This window comes from Lissotriton helveticus, chromosome 9 (genome assembly GCF_964261635.1).
Source record: "Lissotriton helveticus chromosome 9, aLisHel1.1, whole genome shotgun sequence".
NCBI lineage: Eukaryota > Metazoa > Chordata > Amphibia > Caudata > Salamandridae > Lissotriton > Lissotriton helveticus.
Window position 1 is genome coordinate 780,992,542 of NC_136070.1, and position 20,662 is coordinate 781,013,203.

A 20,662-nucleotide genomic window follows, 5' to 3' on the forward strand; every position below is an offset into this window, starting at 1 on the left:
TTTAAATCCACCACTCAGAGCCATCCAGGTGTTCGATACAGGTGTCTCAAGGATGTTACTTACTAATTTATCAGCCATAGAGATAGATTTTCTAAAGGTGATTTCTGTTTTTTTTGTTATATATCTACCTATGACAGGGTCCCCTGTCACCAGGTTCCAATTTTTATAGAAAATCTTTCTAATTTCCTTATGTTGCTTGTTAAAAGTCGTGATCACTCTCCTCTTCGGATTGCTTTCTGTATATATATATATATATATATTCACTGAAAAAACCATAGGTTATAGACCATATATAGTTAGGAATTAGCATTTACAAAACCTTGAAAATTCACTGAAAAAACCATAGGTTATAGACCATATATAGTTAGGAATTAGCATTTAGAAAACCTTATTTTACTCACACAAAACCATTGAAATTCCATATATAGTTAGTTGCACCCGCAATCCACTGCTGATGATGTCACATATTACATCATTCATGACATGGTCAGTGACATCACTGATGACATCACTGATGACATCTCAAATGACATCACTGATGACATCATCTAGTGTCTGTGTGTTTTTGTAAAGTTTAAATACGTTTTACATATTGAAGAATGACTGGATGGATGGAAGACTGAGTGTGTGTGTGGCTGGCTGGGAGGTGTGTGACGCTGTGCATATCAATGTGTACTTGTATCAGTGATTGCATAAGAGAGTAAGTATGTGTTAGTATATGTGTGAAAAGTATGGTGTTCTGTGTTTAACTATAGATGAGGAAATCGAAGTGTGATTGATTCTTCACAGGACTGACTAGGTGTATGAGTGCATATGATAGTGTTCTAATAATAACTGACTGTATGTATGAGTAATTGTATGGGTGAATGAGTGAATGTGTGTGTAGACGTACGAATCAGTGAGTGCGTATGTAGTAACTGGTATTGGTGTGTCATGATGTCATCAGTGATGTCATTTGAGATGTCATCAGTGATGTCATTTCAGATGTCATTAGTGATGTCATCAGTGATGTCACTGAAGTATGGTGTTCTGTGTTTAACTGTATAGATGAAGAAATGGAAGTGTGATTGATTCTTTACAGGACTGACTTGGTGTGTGAGTAACTCCATGGATGAGTGGCAGTGTGTGACTGTCTGCATTGGTGTATGAGTGCATATGATAGTGTTGTAATAATGAGTGACTGTATGTATGAGTGATTGTATGGGTGAATGAGTGAATGTGTGTGTAGACGTAGGAATCAGTGAGTGCGTATGTAGTAACTGGTATTGGTGTGTCATGATGTCATCAGTGATGTCATTTGAGATGTCATCAGTGATGTCATCAGTGATGTCATTTGAGATGTCATCAGTGATGTCATCAGTGATGTCACTGACCATGTCATGAATGATGTAATATGTGACATCATCAGCAGTGGATTGCGGGTGCGCGATATATAGTTAGTGCAACTAACTATATATGGAATTTCAATGGTTTTGTGTGAGTAAAATAAGGTTTTCTAAATGCTAATTCCTAACTATATATGGTCTATAACCTATGGTTTTTTCAGTGAATTTTCAAGGTTTTGTAAATACTAATTCCTAACTATATATGGTCTATAACCTATGGTTTTTTCAGTGAATTTCATTGGTTTTTTAACAGCTAATATCTGTAGCTGTAAAATGTATTCTTCTTTAAATCCAAAAATATATTTTATATGTTTATTAATAATTTTTTTTTTAAATATTTTTTTTTCTTCGTTCCCGCTTCGCGAATCGGGAAGCTTCCCGTTAGCTGACCTTGATGCCGCGAAATAGACCGCGAGTCGGTAAACGTTTCTTTACCGCAACTGCCGCGTTAGAAAACAACATCGTGACGCCTCCCGTCCGCATGACGTTTCGCGTTGTCGCGTGATACGTCATATGACGTGCTACGTTAGCGAACTGGTACGCTTACCGAGTCGCAAAGCACAGGTTTCTGGAAGCAAACCGGGAGGCCCTGCAAAGCGCTTAACGTAAACACAGCAGGTCATGTAACTTGGTAATAACACTTTTCATTGGTTCATTTCACTTTTGGTTTCCTAATGATGTAAGACTAGGTCATATAATCTAAAATGAACACTTTTCATTGGTTGAGAACTATTGTTTTTCCCAAATGATGAAAATGCCTCCTTCTTTCCTCACTCTGACTTTCATCATTGTGAGAGAAAGACCCTTTGTTACCAGTGAGCAATGGCTTCTTTAGTAGCTTCAGCTGGTGCTTCCCCACCACCTCCACCACATCCAAGGAAGAGTGGACCACCTGCTCAAGTTATAATTCAGCAAGAAGAGGAAGAAGAGGAACAGGACGACGAGCATGAAGAGAGGCACTTTTTGCCTGAGGAGCCCAGGACGTCTCACCGGAAAGAAAACTTCATTTGGCAATTTTTTAAAATTCCCAAAGGTCAGAAAAAAGTAAATGCAAGATACGTAACTTGCCTTATATGTCAAGATAGACTGTCCAGAGGGACCGACAAAAAATACAGTTTCGGAAACTACACAATGCATCGCCATATGACTAGGTGGCATCCTAACAACTACAGTGCTGCACAGTTTCGTAACGACCTAGATAATCTCCCTATTATGGCCAGAAGATCTGTTGTACCGGAAGTAACGGGACCAGAGGGCAGGGAGATGGTGCCAAATATTCAAACGAGATTTCATGAAGTAAAACACGTCTGCGTACATTGCAATGGATTCATTTGCTACGGAGAAAGAAGCATCACTCTGATCAACAGAGCTATTGACTATCATATGCAAGTTTGTACGAAACGCCCCAAATAATAAATACTTTTTTTTTGTTTTGTTGCTCCTGTTGAGCCCTTTACAATGAATCGTTTTCATTGCCCCCTGCAAGAAAAACCCCAAAAAATATAAAACTGTTCAGAAAAATTCAAAAAAAGTAAAAAAATGTTCAGAAAAATAATAAAAAAAATATAAAACAACAAAAACAATAAAAAAAAAAGTTCTTTTCAGAACTACCTCCCCGTTATTAAAAAATTGGTACAATATTTGGAACTGTGCCAACCTCTATTTCTCGTAGTTCGCTTCCCAGTTCGCTCGCCGGTACGCGAACCGGAAGTGAACCAAACATTTTTTTTTTAAAAAAGAACAGTAAGTATAAGGGAAGGAAACAGACACTTATGTTAAAAGAAAGACAGCTATAGGGGAGTAAACTAGAGATACTATTACCCGTAATCCACTGCTGATGATGTCACATATTACATCATTCATGACATGCTCAGTGACATCATCAGCAGAGGATTGCGGGTTTTTTGGCAACGTGCCTTATCCACGGTTTAATAACGCTGCCTTTTGCTTTATATAAGTTTTCAAATTGTATGAAATATATACCAATAGGTCGTTATGAACCTTTAGGTAGTGCTTTTCTTCATGAGGTCTGGTCGCTTCCATACACATACAGATGTTTCAAAGATGATCAAGAAGTTTATCTGAATGGAGAGGAATGCACTGAGACGCCAGATCATTCACTAATGTGTAGGCACATACAGTTACACGGTTCATGCAACAAACACCGACCAAATATGGCTTGCGTGTTGCAAGGCACGCCAGTTCCTGCTATCATCCCCACGTTCAAGTTGTTGGAAAATAGTAGTTATTTGATGCTCAATAATGAAGATTGTTCTGGGTTAATTAAAAGTATTCCTTTTATCGTAACAGTAAGTGAACGGGTTATTTGCTGCAGAAATGTTCTATTTCCTCCCACACATGAACATAGGGAGTTTTCAATCTGGCCACAAATACCAACCTTGGGAGCAGATTTCAACGGCATGGCAAGAATAAGAGCTCTTTTGTCTCAGAGAGAGGTGGCCTTGAGTTCGGCCCGTGAAACTTTCGTGCTTCACATAGCGAACACCCGTACAGAGGTGCAGACCCTTTTCAATACAGATTCGCCTTTCCATTTCAGCAAGATGGTTCGGACTATCTTTAACGCGTCCTCCACAAAGGGCCTGGCGCACTTTTTTAAAGTTGTTACCAGTGGTCTCGTGACTTCATTTGAGAAAATCTTTGGAGTCATCCCTGCTTTCTTTCATTCTATTTTTTTCCACTGTGCTTCGTGGATTCCCATTTTTACTTGCATTACCAGCGGACGCTCTTGTGCTTTTTTACTTTTTTAAATATGGATGTCCCTCCTGTGCAAGCTCCCGCCCTGCAGCTGCTGACACTGTTCCGCAATCGCATGCTAGAATATTATGGCACAATGCCGTTGGCGATATTAAGCACGGCATATGGATTATCTTTTCGATTCTCCTACTTCACCTGTGTCCAGCCTGTATTTCACTGCCTGACCTGTGATTTCGATTGGGCCATTGATTTGTGTCTCTGGGGACCGGTTTCTCCTGACGTCGACTTTAATCAGCTGATGACTCCTATCATTACTCACGAGTTGGTTTGTCCTGGCGAAAGGATTATGGCTGTGGCATTGATGCATGGACTAATTGGTCCCTGGAATTTACTGGCGGCAACACAGTCTTTCTTGGAACAGAGCTTTCTTGAAAACCCACCGAGCTGTCCTCTGATGGTGATAGAGGATCCGGTGCTGGGAGAGCACGTATGTTCTTTTCCGCTTTTAAATTGGATGGCTGAACTCTTTTCGGATGAAGACGGTGACTTCCTATTGGAGGCTGTTGCAGCTTATTTTGCATACACAGTTATGTCATAGACCTTTTTCATGTTTGATATGCTGAGTACTAGCATTTCATTGACAATTCATTGACTTATTTGTCAAGTTTTTATTATTTAGCTTGCCTATTGGCTTAAGACTCGATAAAGTACTTGGCTGTTTTATTTTTCTTTAGCATTAAATTTTCCTAGTTTTTAATGTTTTACCTTGCGGACCGTCCACATATAAAGTTGCAATCTGCTCTCATGAGATGGCACTTCTATTATCTTATTCAGTTCGTTTCCGGATCATGGGGAGGTGTCATCTAGGTCCTGGATATCTTTACACCGTGTTAAGTTAGCATGGGCTCATTACCGGTTTAAACGCCATTTTTCCTTTTTTGCAACTTCTGCACACGACACTTAGTTGTTGCTTTAGCTTTCAACCTAGTAGTTCATCGTGGTTTACATGAGAATAATATGTTATTGCTCTACTATCTGCTTTGCTTGTTAAACTATATCTGTACAGCGAGTGCTGAAGTTTCAAGAACAACACGATACAGAATTGTTATGAGGTCTGATCTCCACGACTTCATACTCATAACATAAGTGCAGCTTCTGCCAATTCTGGGCATGAGGCGGGTTTTATATTGCTTTGCCGAACACACATACACAACAGTTGATGCGGTTCACATGAAGAGAGAGCTGGTGTATGCTGATGTGATTCCTTCAAATCTAAGACACTAAAGTATGGGCACGCCCTAAACCAACACAAACAGACCTTCTTAGCAAATAATATAATATGTGTATTAGGGAGGGTGAGATATAAGCAGCCGCGGGCCGTGGAGGGAGTTACGGTGGGGCAGGGAGGTGGGGAGGGGGAGGGGCAGGGTGGAGCCCTCTCCACCCTGCCCCTCCCCCTCCCCGCCTCCCTGCCCCACCGTAACTCCCTCCACGGCCCGTGGCTGCTTATAAGTGTTGCTAACTCTTATTCATTTACAGCATGTTAACATACTGTCACCATTCGCTTTTTATGTACTAGTAACTATGCTGGTAATTTTGCTACTGATAATATGTGTACTTGTATTATCTAAGATACTACGCCTGAGAAGACGGCATTAGTAAATAAACATTTCAAATACACATGTGTTCTTCTTAACTCCATGTTCTGGTTTCTGAGAAATATATAACGACCGACTGTTCATGAGTTCCACGTATCCTGAGGTACTATAAGTTCATATTCTGGATTGTCTAAACATTGAGAGTTTGTTATATCCAATGTGACACTGTACCTAGCTTGCTAAGGGGTTTTTGATTACTAAGGTGAGTTTTGGGGCACCCTAATTCGCCGAGGTTCCAATCCTCTGTCCACAGTTCTGTGTGAGAACAGAAACCCTGCGACAGGGGCACCCCCGACCCTTGCTGGAGCTTCATCACACTTGCGATACAACTCCAGCAATGCGCCACCTTTACGGCACAAATACATCACACATCTGTGCTGTTTTTGCCCCATGATGCGCCGCATTGTAAATGCAGCACACCATAGGTGACGGAACAGCGGCACAGAATGACTAACACATCCCTGGTGATGCGCCAGTCATCATAAATCTATCCCTATGCTTCTTATCTTGTTAGAGATGAACCGCCATATGTATCATCAAAGTTTTTTGCATTTCCTAAATAGCGAACTTTAAGGAATAAATAGCGATTCTTTACCATTCCTAGTTTGCGATGAGCTATTTGCTAATTACAAATTACCCATTCATTTCCTTCATTTCCATAGGGCGGTTGGACTCACTTTTAGCTCGAACGGCTGAATGGATTTCCACGAAACTTGGCAAAATTGTAGGGACTGGTAGCCCGATGTGCCTTTGCTATGTCTCAAGATATATGCTCCAGTGGTTTTTACGAAAACTAACTTTGAAAAATATATATTGGGCTACATTGGCCTATATATATGTTGGAGCCCAAATGTAGCCGAATGTAGCCCAATGAAGCCCAATGAAGCCCAATGTAGCCCAATGTAGCCCAAAGATGGCCGCCAGAGACAAAAAAAACAAATGTAGCCCAAATATCAGCCAGATGTAGCCCAACTATAGCCCAGTGACAGAATGACCAATCAGCTTCGCAAACCTCCGTTACGCGAAGCGGAGCGCTGTTACAGATATATATCTTTTTTTGAACGTTAATTTCTCAAAATCCACTGTAGCACATATATTGAGACCTAGCAAAGGCACATCGGGCTACCAGTCCCTAATATTTTACCAAGTTTCGTGCAAATCCATTCAGCCGTTCGATTATTATTAATATTTTTTTTTTTTGCCCCGCGGGGCCCTTTTAAAACCTCCACATCAAACCTAGGGGGTCAGCGAGGATCTACTATGCCCCCTTATGGTCATTTGCCCCTTCGCTTTGGCCTCCTCTTGTCTCTCGATCCTACCGAGAGACAAGATGGCGGCCGCTACGGACTGTTTGGAATGTTTACAGACGCCGGAGAACCAATCAGCTTCGCTTCACAAAGCTCCGTTGCGCGAAAAGTACGCGTACTGGAGCGCTGCCCGGTCCGCTGTTACAGATATATATCTTTTTTTAAACGTTAATTTCTCAAAATCCACTGTAGCACATATATTGAGACCTACAAAAGGCACATCGGGCTACCAGTCCCTACAATTTTGCCAAGTTTCGTGCAAATCCATTCAGCCGTTCGGGCTAAAAGTGAGGCCAACCGCCCTATGGAAAACTCAATGTTAAAAACATGTTTTGGGACCCCCCTTTTTTCTCGACCCCCCCTGGACGAACCCCCCCCCAATTTTCAGGGGCTGCTCAGAAACAAAATGTGCCATTTTCCTGAAAATTTCAGCCAATTCCGTCCACAAACGCCAAAGTTATTTGACATAGAATTTTCAAAAATCCCATGGAGAAAAAATCCTAACTATATATACCTACTGGCGACTGCCAGTAGGTAATATATATATATATATATATATATATATATATATATATATATATATATATATATATATATATATATATATATATATATATATATATAAACACTCTAATATATTTAGTAATGCAGTTAAAAAACTTTAATATTTAAAAAATGTAAAACCAAACACTCACCCATACTTACATATGCTTACCATAGTACATGATAAAGGCATATGTGGTAATGGCAAGCATGGTAAAGGAATTTGTGGTAAAGGCATATGCGTGGTAAATACATGCGTGGTAAAGACTGCATGGTAATAGCATAGCGTGGTAAAGACTGCATGGTAAATGATCTTCCCTTAATCAGGTATGCCACATACACATTTAAGGCATGTCCTACCTGCAGATGTTGGATTTAAACTGTGACAACACTGGTCCATAGCAAGACTTGACTACACAATTTCTTTCTTTTTTCATCTCCTACCTTATATCCTCAAAGATGGAGGGTGGAGAATGCTGCTGCTAAATGGCTAAATGGCTGCTACACCTTTGCCCCAGGGAAAACGTCTTCCTACCCATAGACATTCTCTACCACCTAACGTTTGGGCATTTAAGGCCACCTGCATAACAAATAGACATAGAGCATATTGCGGCCAAACTCTACAGTTTATCTAAAAGAGGTTGACAAAATAAAACCTTCTAACCTTAGGAATGTTCATACTCATCATGAAATCACCTTTCCCCTAAGTGGGTATGTGAGTGGCTGTAAAGATCTGTCATTGGGTTTGTGATTGGCTGTATGGGTCTGTGAATGGAGTTATGAGTGGTTTTCTGGGTGTGTGAGTGATTGTATTGGTGTGTGAATGGCTCTTTTAGGTCTGTGAGTGTGTGTGTGTGTGTGTCTGGGTCTGTGAATGGGTATGTGACTAGTTGTATGGGATGTTGAGTGGGTTTGTGAGAGCCTACGTGGTATTTGATTGGGTCTGTGAGAGCCTGCATTGGTCTATCAGTAGGTGTGTGAATGTCTGCGTAGGTCTGTGAGTAGGTGAGTGACTTCCTGTGTGGGTCTGTAATTTGGTGTGAGAGTACCAGTGTGGGTATCCGAGTGGGTCTGAAAGTGTTTTTTTTTCAAAGTGCGTCAAGATTTGGGGATCATCCACAGATTTACCGCACTGAGCCTGGGGGTGGGGGGCGAGGGGACTCAACGATTCCCAAAATGGGAAAAAACAATATAAACTCAATTTTGTACACAACAATTTTGTCCCTCTCACACTCCTCAAACACATCCTTGGGGTCTGGGTACCTCTACCCTGACACCCCATGAATCACTTTCCAGAGAGATTTTAGGTCCACAGGACCATTCCCTGATACTTAAAATGGTGGCCTCAAACTTTCGGTCAGTTTGTTGTCAGTCAATCACAGCATTCCTGGCGAACCGGGACTTTGCGATTCACCACGGGTGATTCACGGAGGGACTGCGTCCCTAAATATGCAATTTTGTTTTTCCTTTAATAACTCCGCAACTACTGCATGGATTTATACCCAATCACAAAATGTGCTCTTTCTGGACCAAGAGCTACCTCTCCTTGCCAAATGTGGTGTAATTGCATCCAGTAGTTTGGGCTGTAGTCGTGTTCGAAATTCCTAAGGGAAATTGCATGGGAAATGCAAATTGTTTTACCCCACCTTTTCTCGGCTCCCGCTTGAGAGAGCACTCCGAAGCTCTCCATGCAGAAGTATCCATAAGATGCTGCTTTTTTCAGAAATTCCGTGAAGATTCTTCAAACAGCACCAACATTATAAGCAAGTCACTATGGAAATTAGGTCCTAACTATAACTACCTACTGGCGACTGCCAGTAGATAATCTATCTATCTATCTATCTATCTATCTATCTATCTATCTGTCTGTCTGTCTGTCTGTCTGTCTGTCTGTCTGTCTGTCTGTCTGTCTGTCTGTCTGTCTGTCTGTCTGTCTGTCTGTCTGTCTGTCTGTCTGTCTGTCTGTCTGTCTGTCTGTCTGTCTGTCTGTCTGTCTGTCTGTCTGTCTGTCTGTCTGTCTGTCTGTCTGTCTGTCCGTCCGTCCGTCCGTCCGTCCGTCCGTCCGTCCGTCCGTCCGTCCGTCCGTCCGTCCGTCCGTCCGTCCGTCCGTCCGTCCGTCCGTCCGTCCGTCCGTCCGTCCGTCCGTCCGTCCGTCCGTCCGTCCGTCTATCTATCTATCTATCTATCTATCTATCTATCTATCTATCTATCTATCTATCTATCTATCTATCTATCTATCTATCTATCTATCTATCTATCTATCTATCTATCTATCTATCTATCTATCTATCTATCTATCTATCTATCTATCTGTCTGTCTGTCTGTCTGTCTGTCTGTCTGTCTGTCTGTCTGTCTGTCTGTCTGTCTGTCTATCTATCTATCTATCTATCTATCTATCTATCTATCTATCTATCTATCTATCTATCTATATATCTATCTATCTATCTATCTATCTATCTATCTATCTATCTATCTATGAAAACACAGTCTTGCTCCCAAGAAAGAAGGTGCGTACACAAGGCTTTTAGGATAAGGCTTTTTAATTTTCTTGGGTCTCCCTCGACCCCGAGATTAGAGAGACGCGTTTTGGCTTTGCAGAAGCCTTTATCAATCTATCTATCTGTCTGTCTGTCTGTCTGTCTGTCTGTCTGTCTGTCTGTCTGTCTGTCTGTCTGTCTGTCTGTCTGTCTGTCTGTCTGTCTGTCTGTCTGTCTGTCTGTCTGTCTGTCTGTCTGTCTGTCTGTCTGTCTGTCTGTCTGTCTGTCTGTCTGTCTGTCTGTCCGTCCGTCCGTCCGTCCGTCCGTCCGTCCGTCCGTCCGTCCGTCCGTCCGTCCGTCCGTCCGTCCGTCCGTCCGTCCGTCCGTCCGTCCGTCCGTCCGTCCGTCCGTCCGTCTGTCTGTCTGTCTGTCTGTCTGTCTGTCTGTCTGTCTGTCTGTCTATCTATCTATCTATCTATCTATCTATCTATCTATCTATCTATCTATCTATCTATCTATCTATCTATCTATGAAAACACAGTCTTGCTCCCAAGAAAGAAGGTGCGTACACAAGGCTTTTAGGATAAGGCTTTTTAATTTTCTTGGGTCTCCCTCGACCCCGAGATTAGAGAGACGCGTTTTGGCTTTGCAGAAGCCTTTATCAATCTAATTGGTGCCCAAACATTAATGAGTATTTATAGCCCTTCCCATTAGAATGCATAGACATAGAAAAGGTATTGTTCCATTGGTACAGTGCCCTGCTATCAACATAAAACGGTATTGAAAATGCCTATACATAGAAATGATGTACCTAGTATACAAATATATGCAGTATAAATGAAGCACAATGCCTAAAATAATTAAATAAATGTATGTACATATCGCAGCCCAATGGAGGAACAGTTTATATGTTACGACCTTTGTGCTATAAAGGCATATATAGGCATATAAACGTGCACACATACCCAATACTAAATGTCATCTGCCTAAATGGTAACTCTCTGAGCCTTTAGATAATGGTGCCAATTTCTCAAATCTAATCGCCCACACACATGTTGTTAAAAAAAAAGATATAACTTGATAAAACCGTGCTGTGAAATATTGGCAGCTTATTACAGCGAGAGAAAGTTCACCCAAAAGTAATTTTTCAAAAGGGTATTGAAAAACTGATCCCTCGTTTGGTCTACATGCATCAGAAATGGAAGATGCATTGTTCGCGTATGCCCAAATAAATGTGCAACTGTCAGTGTTTCAAGCAGTAGAAGGGCATGGTAATTGTGTATACATATATGTGTGTGTGTGTGTGTGTGTGTGTGTGTGTGTGTGTGTATATATATATATATATATATATCTATGTACCTACTGGCGGTCACCAGTAGGTAGTTATAGTTAGGACCTATTTTCATAGGAAATCCGCAACATTCTATTTGGAATAACTTTGGCGGTTGACGAATCTTCACGAAATTTTCAAAACTGGTGGGCGCTCCAGTCTGCTCCTATCCTGAAAGTGTTGGGGTGATTCGTCAAGTAGAGGCCGAGAAAAAAGGGGGGTCCCAAAACGTGTTTTCCCATGCAATTTTCCATAGGAACCTTTAATCGGAGCTACAGCCCGAACTGCTGAACGGAATTACACCAAATTTGGCAGAAAGGTAGACCTTGGTTCAGAGTCGTGCCTTTTTGTTAAATGGTGTAAATCTGTTCAGTAGGTTTTTAGATATTAAAGGAAAAAAATACATATATATATGGGCGGCGCCTAACCACACATCTCATCGTGAGATCTGATTGGCTGTCAGCACTTCATCCAAGAAGTGTTGGCAGCCATCTTGGGACCAATATACATGATAGCACCTCATTAAAAAGCATTGCAGTTAATAGAAGGTTTTAAGACTTTAGTTACATTATAAATCATTTGTTGATGGTACCTACTCATTTTAGGAATTGTGGTGTGTTCTAAGGTGATTTTACCATGTGAAAAAGCCTTCTGCTGGGATATCATGAATCATGTTTGAGAGAAAAATATTTTCTCATGCTTTTCCCACAGAGGTTTGGAAGGTGATCTATAAGCTAAACTGAGAGCATATTTTCTGTAAATTCACATTATCTTTCTCAGTCATGTGAGAATGAAGTCTGACATTCTCACAAGGGCAGAGACTGTCAGTTGATTCCTTTGTGTTATACTGCAACTTCCCAGAGTGTTCTAAAGAACAACCAGAGGGCTAACAGTCCTACTTATGACAAACACATGGCACACCTGAAGCCATCTTGATTGGAATAAAGTGGTAACTCTTAAAACATTTAATTTAAAAAGGAACAAAATGAGGGGGCTCATTTTGCCATAGAAAGTATGATTAGTGCTGCAGAAAGAAAAATTGGGGCACATTTTGAGTGACTTCTCAAATCCTCTTATATTTCATTAAAAAATTCTGACAAGCAGACTGAAACATGCACTTTCAATACCAGCAGCAGACTTCCCTGGTGAGCAGTAGCTTTACTACAGTGATCTAATAAGCCACTAGAGTGCTAACATTCTGGATTTATGGCAAATGTGTGACACATCTGAATGCCTTCTTGATGGAATCAAAGCAAAAAACTGAAAGTATTTCCTACTGAGGAGACTACTGCAGAAAAGAAAAAATAAAGATTGAAGAAATACAGATTTGTGTGAACTGATCCTTTCTGAGTGTGCGAGCCACAAATATCTATACAAGTGTCTGTTGTGGAAGGTTCTTCCACGATTAAGAGAAACAAAAGGATCTGACTCTCTGTTGGCAAACGCACCTCCTGTTAATATAATTGCCCATTTCAAATAAGTGTGGTATCTTTCCCTAGATCCTTGTTTGTGAATCCTCTACTGAGGAGACTAATATGAGGAAATTAGGAAACTTCATAACAAATAAGTCTCCCAAGATGGCCACCAGAGACAAAATAGCCCAAATGTAGCACAAATATCACCCAGATGTAGCCCAGGTATAACCCAATGACAGAATGTCCCAGAGTGTTCTAAAGAACAACCAAAGTGCTAACAGTCTTACTTATGACAAAATTATGGCACACCTGAAGCCATCTTGATTGGAATAAAGTGGTAACACTTAAAGCATTTAATTTGCCAAGGAACGAAATGAGGGGGTTCATTTTGCCATCGAAATTATGATTAGTGCTGCAGAAAAAAAAATTAGGGCACACTTTGACCTCTCAAATCCTCTTCAATTTCATAAAAAAATTCTGACATGCAGACTGAAACATGCACTTTCAATACCAGCAGCAGACTTCCCTGGTGAGCAGTAGCTTTACTACAGTGATCTAATGAGCAACCAGAGTGCTAACATTCAGAATTAATGGCAAATGTGTGACACATCTGGAATGCCTTCTTGATGGAACCAAAGTAAACAAGCATTTGAAATGCAATAGGTCTTGCCCTAGTTTAAGTTAAAGCAATTCTGTTTGTAATTAGATGGCTTTTTAGCTTTGCTTTTATTAGTGTTTTTTCAAACTTTCATGTACCTAACATGCATATGTATGCATATATGTATATGTATATGTATGCATGCATTTATATTTGTATTTATATAGATATGCAGACTATATATATGTTTATATATGTATGTATATATACACATACATATATATAAATGCATATGCATATATATGTGCATATGTGTGCGTGTAGAGAGAGGTAGAGAGAGGTAGAGAGGTAGAGGTGTAGAGGTAGAGGTGCAGAGGTAGAGGTGTAGAGGTAGAGCGGTAGATAGGTAGAGGTAGAGAGGTAGAGTGTAGTAGAGAGAGGTAGAGAGAGGTATACAGGTAGAGAGTAGAGAGTGAATAATAGAGAGTAGAGAGTGAGTTGTAGAGAGTAGTAGAAAGTACTAGAGAGAGTAGCAGAGAGTTAGTAGTAGAGAGTAGTAGAGTGAGTAGTAGAGAGTGAGTAGTAGAGAGTAGTAGTGAGTGAATAGTAGAGATTGAGTAGTGGAGAGTGAGTAGTAGAGAGTAGTAGACACTGAGTAGTAGAGAGTAGTAGGGAGTGAGTAGTAGAGAGTAGTAGAGAGTGAGTAGTAGTGAGTAGTGGAGTAGTAGAGAATGAATAGTAGAGAGTAGTAGAGAGTAGTAGTGAGAGAGAAGTAGAGCGTGAGTAGTAGAGGGTAGTAGAGAGTGAGTAGTAGAGAGTGAGTAGTAGAGAGTACTGGAGTAGTAGAGAGTGCGTAGTAGAGAGTGAGTAGCAGAGAGAGAGTGCATAGAAGAGTGAGTAGTAGAGAGTAGTAGAGAGTGAGTAGTAGAGAGTAGTAGAGAGTGAGTAGTAGAGAGTAGTAGGGAGTGAGTAGTAAAGAGTAGTAGAGAGTGAGTAGCCGAGAGAGAGTGCGTAGAAGAGTGAATAGTAGAGAGTAGTAGAGAGTGAGTAGTAGAGAGTAGTGGAGTAGTAGAGAATGAGTAGTAGAGAGTAGTAGAGAGAGAGTAGTACAGCGTGAGTAGTAGAGAGTAGTAGAGAGTGAGTAGTAGAGAGTAGTGGAGTAGTAGAGAGTGAGTAGTAGAGAGTGAGTAGTAGAGAGTAGTAGAGAGTGAGTAGAAGGGAGTGAGTAGTAGAGAGAGTAGTAGAGAGTGAGTAGTAAAGAGTGAGTAGTAGAGAGTGAGTAGTAGAGAGTGAGTAGTAGAGAGTAGTGGAGTAGTAGAGAGTGAGTAGTAGAGAGTAGTAGAGAGTGAGCCATAGAGTAGTAGAGAGCGAGTAGAAGAGAGTGAGTAGTAGAGAGTGAATAGTAGAGAGTGAGTAGTAGAGAGTAGTGGAGAGTGAGTAGTAGAGAGTAGTAGAGAGTGAGTCATAGAGAGTGAGTAGGAGAGAGTAGTAGAGAGTGAGTAGTAGAGAGAGAGTAGTAGAGAGAGAGTAGTAGAGAGTAGTATTTTTAAAAATGCATTATGAACCACAGGAAAAATTTGTAACACACCTTCGTGTCTAAGTAACTACGATGAATCCCAGCATTTTAACATTCTTCTTCTTTTCTACTGTATATTACCCCTTTTCTTATGAATTATGTCAGAACCTATTTACAATTTGTATTTCTGTGTAAATGATGTAAACTGTATTTTTACTGTCTCTTTTATGGTGTTCCTTGTGAAATACCGAATAAAGAAAGAAATATATAGCAGAGAGTGAATAGTGGAGAGTGAGTAGTAGAGAGTAGTGGAGAGTGAGTAGTAGAGAGTGAGTCATAGAGAGTGAGTAGGAGAGAGTAGTAGAGAGTGAGTAGTAGAGAGTAGTAGAGAGTAGTACAGTAGTAGAGAGTGAGCAGAAGAGAGTGAGTAGTAGAGAGTAGTAGAGAGTGAGTAGTAGGTGAATGGTAGAGAGTGAGTAGTAGAGAGTAGTAAAGAGTGAGTAATAGAGAGTGAGTAGCAGAGAGAGAATAGTAGAGAGTGGGTAGTAGAGAGTGAGTAGTAGAGAGTAGTAGAGAGTGAGTAGTAGGTGAGTGGTAGAGAGTGAGTAGTAGAGAGTAGTAAAGAGTGAGTAATAGAGAGTGAGTAGCAGAGAGAGAATAGTAGAGAGTGAGTAGTAGAGTGAGTAGTAGAGAGTAGTAGAGAGAGTAGTAGAGTGTGAGTAGTAGAGAGTAGGTAGTGGAGAGTGAGTAGTTGAGGGAGTAGTAGAGAGTAGTAGAGAGAGAGTAGTAGAGAGTGAGTAGTAGAAAGTAGTAGAGAGTTAGTAGTAGAGAGTAGTAGAGAGTGAGTAGTAGAGAGTGAGTAGTAGAGAGTAGTAGAGTAGTAGAGAGTAGTAGAGAGTGAGTAGTAGAGAGTGAGTAGTAGAGAGAGAGTAGTAGAGAGAGAGTAGTAGAGAGTGAGTAGTAGAGAGTAGTAGAGAGTGAGTAGTAGAGAGAAGTAGAGTAGTAGAGAGTGAGTAGTAGAGTGAGTAGTAGAGAGTAGTAGAAAGTGAGTAGTGGAGAGTAGTAGAGAGTGAGTAGTAGAGAGTAGTAGAGAGTGAGTAGAAGGGAGTGAGTAGTAGAGAGAGTAGTAGAGAGTGAGTAGTAGAGAGTGAGTAGTAGAGAGTAGTAGAGAGTGAGTAGTAGAGAGTGAGTAGTAGAGAGTAGTGGAGTAGTAGAGAGTGAGTAGTAGAGAGTAGTAGAGAGTGAGCCGTAGAGTAGTAGAGAGCGAGTAGTAGAGAGTGAGTAGTAGAGAGTGAATAGTAGAGAGTGAGTAGTAGAGAGTAGTGGAGAGTGAGTAGTAGAGAGTCGTAGAGAGTGAGTCATAGAGAGTGAGTAGGAGAGAGTAGTAGAGAGTGAGTAGTAGAGAGAGAGTAGTAGAGAGAGAGTAGTAGAGAGTAGTACAGTAGTAGAGAGTGAGCAGTAGAGAGTAGTAGAAAGTGGGTAGTAGACAGTGAGTAGTAGAGAGTAGTAGAGAGTGAGTAGTAGGTGAGTAGTAGAGAGTGAGTAGTAGAGAGTAGTAAAGAGTGAGTAATAGAGAGTGAGTAGCAGAGAGAGAGTAGTAGAGAGTGAGTAGTAGAGTGAGTAGTAGAGAGTAGTAGAGAGAGAGTAGTAGAGTGTGAGTAGTAGAGAGTAGGTGGTGGAGAGTGAGTAGTTGAGTGAGTAGTGGAGTGAGTAGTAGAGAGTAGTAGAGAGAGAGTAGTAGAGAGTGAGTAGTAGAAAGTAGTAGAGAGTTAGTAGTAGAGAGTAGTAGAGAGTGAGTAGTAGAGAGTGAGTAGTAGAGAGTAGTAGAGTAGTAGAGAGTAGTAGAGAGTGAGTAGTAGAGAGAGAGTAGTAGAGAGAGAGTAGTAGAGAGTGAGTAGTAGAGAGTAGTAGAGAGTGAGTAGTAGAGAGAAGTAGAGTAGTAGAGAGTGAGTAGTAGAGTGAGTAGTAGAGAGTAGTAGAGAGTGAGTAGTGGAGAGTAGTAGAGAGCGAGTAGTAGAGAGTGAGTAGTAGAGAGTGAGTAGTAGAGAGTGAATGGTAGAGAGTGAGTAGTTATGTTATGTTATGTTACGTGGGGCTCAGCTACTCAGGTAGAGTGTCCCGGCGCTGTCAGACCCCGGAGGCACAGAGCAAGAGGATGAAATTATTGTACAAACAGCCATGTTTTAAGATCTTTCCGGAAGACAAGAAGGTTGTCTAACCTCCGCAAAGAGAATGGCAATGCATTCCAAAGTTGGGGCACCAGACGCTTGAAAGAGCGACCCCCGATGCGGGCTCTCCTAATTGCCGGGACTGTCGTCAGAGCTAGCGATGTAGAATGTAACGATCTAGACGGGAAGTAAAAGCCTATTCTTTTGCTAAGGTAGCGGGCACCCGTACCATGGAGGGCCTTGAATGCCGTAGTTAGAGTTTTGAAGATGATGCGTTTGCGTACAGGCAGCCAATGGAGAGATTTAAGAAGAGCTGCCATGTTGGATCTCCGGCTAAGGCCGAAAATCGCTTGTGCGGCGGAGTTTTGCAACAATTGAAGGCGTGAGAGAAGATATTCGGGAAGGCCCAAATATAGCACGTTAGCATAGTCCAGTCGAGAACCTATCAGGGCCTGAAATGTGGTCCTCCTGTGGGCAAGAGACAAAAGTGGGAGAAATTTCCTCTGCATTTTTAAAAGACCAAAACATTTTCCCACTAGGCCCAGAATCTGTGGTTTGAAAGTAAGACCATTGTCCACTTTTACTCCTAGATTCTTGGCCACAGAAGTGGCAGCAGAGGGAGGAAAGATAGCCGCCGGCCACCAGGACTTCCAGCAAGGGTCTGGAGGGCAGCCAAAGAAAAGCACCTCCGATTTGTCTGAGTTACATTTAAGATGATTCAGTAGGAACCAAGACAAAACGGCCCCTAAACAGCTCTTAATACTCTCTCCATTAAAATCAGTGTTCTCTTCACATGTGAAGAGAAGCTGAGTATCGTCGGCGTACGATACAATCCGGGCACCATAAGACTCCGCGAGTGCCGCCAGAGGGTCCATGTAAATATTAAAAAGAGTGGGACTCAGGATTGACCCCATAGGAACTCCCACCTCCAGTGGCGGCACTAAGGCTGAGTATGGGGGGGCCCAATTTGTCTGTTGGCGGTCAGATAGAAAAGACTCAAATCAACTAGAAGCCGTCCCCCTCAAACCAATCTCCTAGAGTCTTAAAAGGAGACGGTTGTGGGGGACGGTATCAAAAGCCGCCGAAAGATCTAACAACACCAGCATTGCCTTTCCTCCAGCATCCAGAACCTCCTTCATGGCTTCTGTAACCTCCAACAGTGCTGTTTCCGTGCTCATGTTAGTACGGAACCCGGACTGGGTATGGTGGAGGACGTCATGTGTCTCCAGAAAATTGGAGAGGGAGGAATGAACATGCTTATCCACTACTTTAGCAAATGCCGGGAGAAGGGAAATAGGTCTGTAATTGGCATGAATGCTGGGATCAAGGTTAGGTTTTTTTCGGAGAGGAAGGATAAGAGCCTGCTTCCAAGCGTGTGGAACAACACTAGTAACCAGGGATTGATTTAGAACCGGGTTAATTATAGGATTAATCACTTGTGCTACTTTAGCAGGGACCTTGGCAGGACAAGGATCCAACGGGGAGCCCGATTTTAGTTTGGAAAGAAGATCCAGCCAGGCCATTGGGGAGAGGGCCGGAAAGTTAGAAAAAAAAGGCCACTCTGAGACGGGAGAGGGTGGAAAGAAAATAGAGTTGGAATCCACCACCGGTTCTGACGGCAGAAAAGATGCCTGGATGTTTTTGATTTTACTGGAAAAAAAGTCTGCTAATTGAATAACCCACCGGTTCAGTATGGGAGCACTCGGATGTAATAGATGAAGGCGATATAAATTCCTTCACTATCGTAAAGATTTCCTTGCTAGTATTGGTGGCCGCTTCAATTCTCCTGGCAAAGTAAGATATTTTCTCCCGAATAATATCTTTATGATAGATCTTAATGCATTCCCTGTAGGCTTCCTTTAATGAACCATTATAATTATGGCGCCAAGCCCTTTCTGCCTTCCTACAAAGCCTTCGACTTTCCTTGAGTGTAGGCGTGAACCAGGGTGCCGAGGCACGCGTGGAATTTCTGCGAGCGGCCTGGGGAGGTGCCAACTCCTCAAGGTGCTGCGCCAGCCAAGTCTGAAAGAGATCTAGATCAGCCTCTAGTTCGCCTGTGAACAGGCAAGGATACACTATCAGAGCCTGTGCTAGCATGTCAGATGACACGCGATGAAAAGAATGCGGAGCTAGAGACTGACGACTAGGGCCACTGTTTAATGACCTGTTTACATGTGAAATATCAAAATTCACCAAAAAGTGGTCAGACCACAACACTGGTACAGGTGCGGCAACGACGATAGAAGTAGTAGAGAAGATTTGGTCCAATGTGTGGCCTTTATTATGAGTGGGAATAGTAAGATAGGGAATCAGACCCAATGGATTGGTGGTATCTAGGATCTTAATAGTATCAGCAGCATCTGCCACATCCATATGGAAGTTAAAATCACCCAAAAGCAGGCAAAGCTTAAACTTCGTGCTTAGAGATGAAATAAGTTCAAGTTCAAGTTTAAAATTTGTATAGCGCACTACTCACCCAGAGGGTCTCAAGGCGCTTGAGGGAGGGGGGTACTTTACTTATCGAATATCCAAGTTTTTAGTTGTTTTCTGAAGGAGAGGTGGTTCTGTGTAAGGCGGAGGTGGGGGGGGAGGGAATTCCAGGTCTTGGCCGCTAAGTAGGAGAAGGATCTTCCCCCCATGGTGGATCTTTGGATGCGTGGAATTGCGGCTAGGGCTTGATTGGACGATCGAAGTTGGCGGGTGGGGGTGTAGAAGGATAGGCGTGTGTTGAGGTATTCAGGTCCTAGGTTGTAGAGGGCCTTGTGTGCGTGGGTGAGGAGACGGAACGTTATTCTCTTGTTGACGGGGAGCCAGTGGAGGTCTTTCAGGTGACCGGAAATGTGAGCTTGGCGGGGGACGTCTAGGATGAGTCTGGCTGAGGCGTTTTGGATGCGTTGGAGTTTTTTCTGTAGTTTGGCTGTGGTTCCGGCGTAAAGGGTGTTTCCGTAGTCCAGTCGGCTTGTGACCAGTACATGGGTGACTGTCTTTCTTGTTTCGGTGGGGATCCAACGGAAGATTTTTTTGAGCATACGTAGGATGTTGAAGCATGATGATGATACGGCGTTGACTTGTCTGGTCATCGAGAGGGAGGAGTCCAGGATGAAGCCCAGATTACGTGCGTGATCCGTTGGTATGGGTGCGGTTCCCAGGGCCGGTGGCCACCATGAGTCGTCCCAGGCGGAGGGGGAAGATCCTAAAATAAGGACTTCCGTTTTGCCCGAGTTCAGTTTTAAACGGCTGTTCTTCATCCACTCAGCTACTTCTTTCATCCCTTCGTGTAGGTTGGTTTTGGCGGTGTTTGGGTCTTTGGTGAGGGAGAGGATCAGCTGGGTGTCATCTGCGTAGGAGATGATGTTGAGGTTGTGTTGGCGCGCGATGGATGCGAGGGGACTCATGTATACGTTGAAGAGGGTGGGATTGAGAGATGATCCTTGTGGTACGCCGCAGGTGACTTCGGTGGCCTCTGATCTAAAAGGGGGGATGCGGACTCTCTGGGTTCTTCCGGCGAGGAACGAGATGATCCAGTCCAGTGCTTTTCCTTGTATTCCG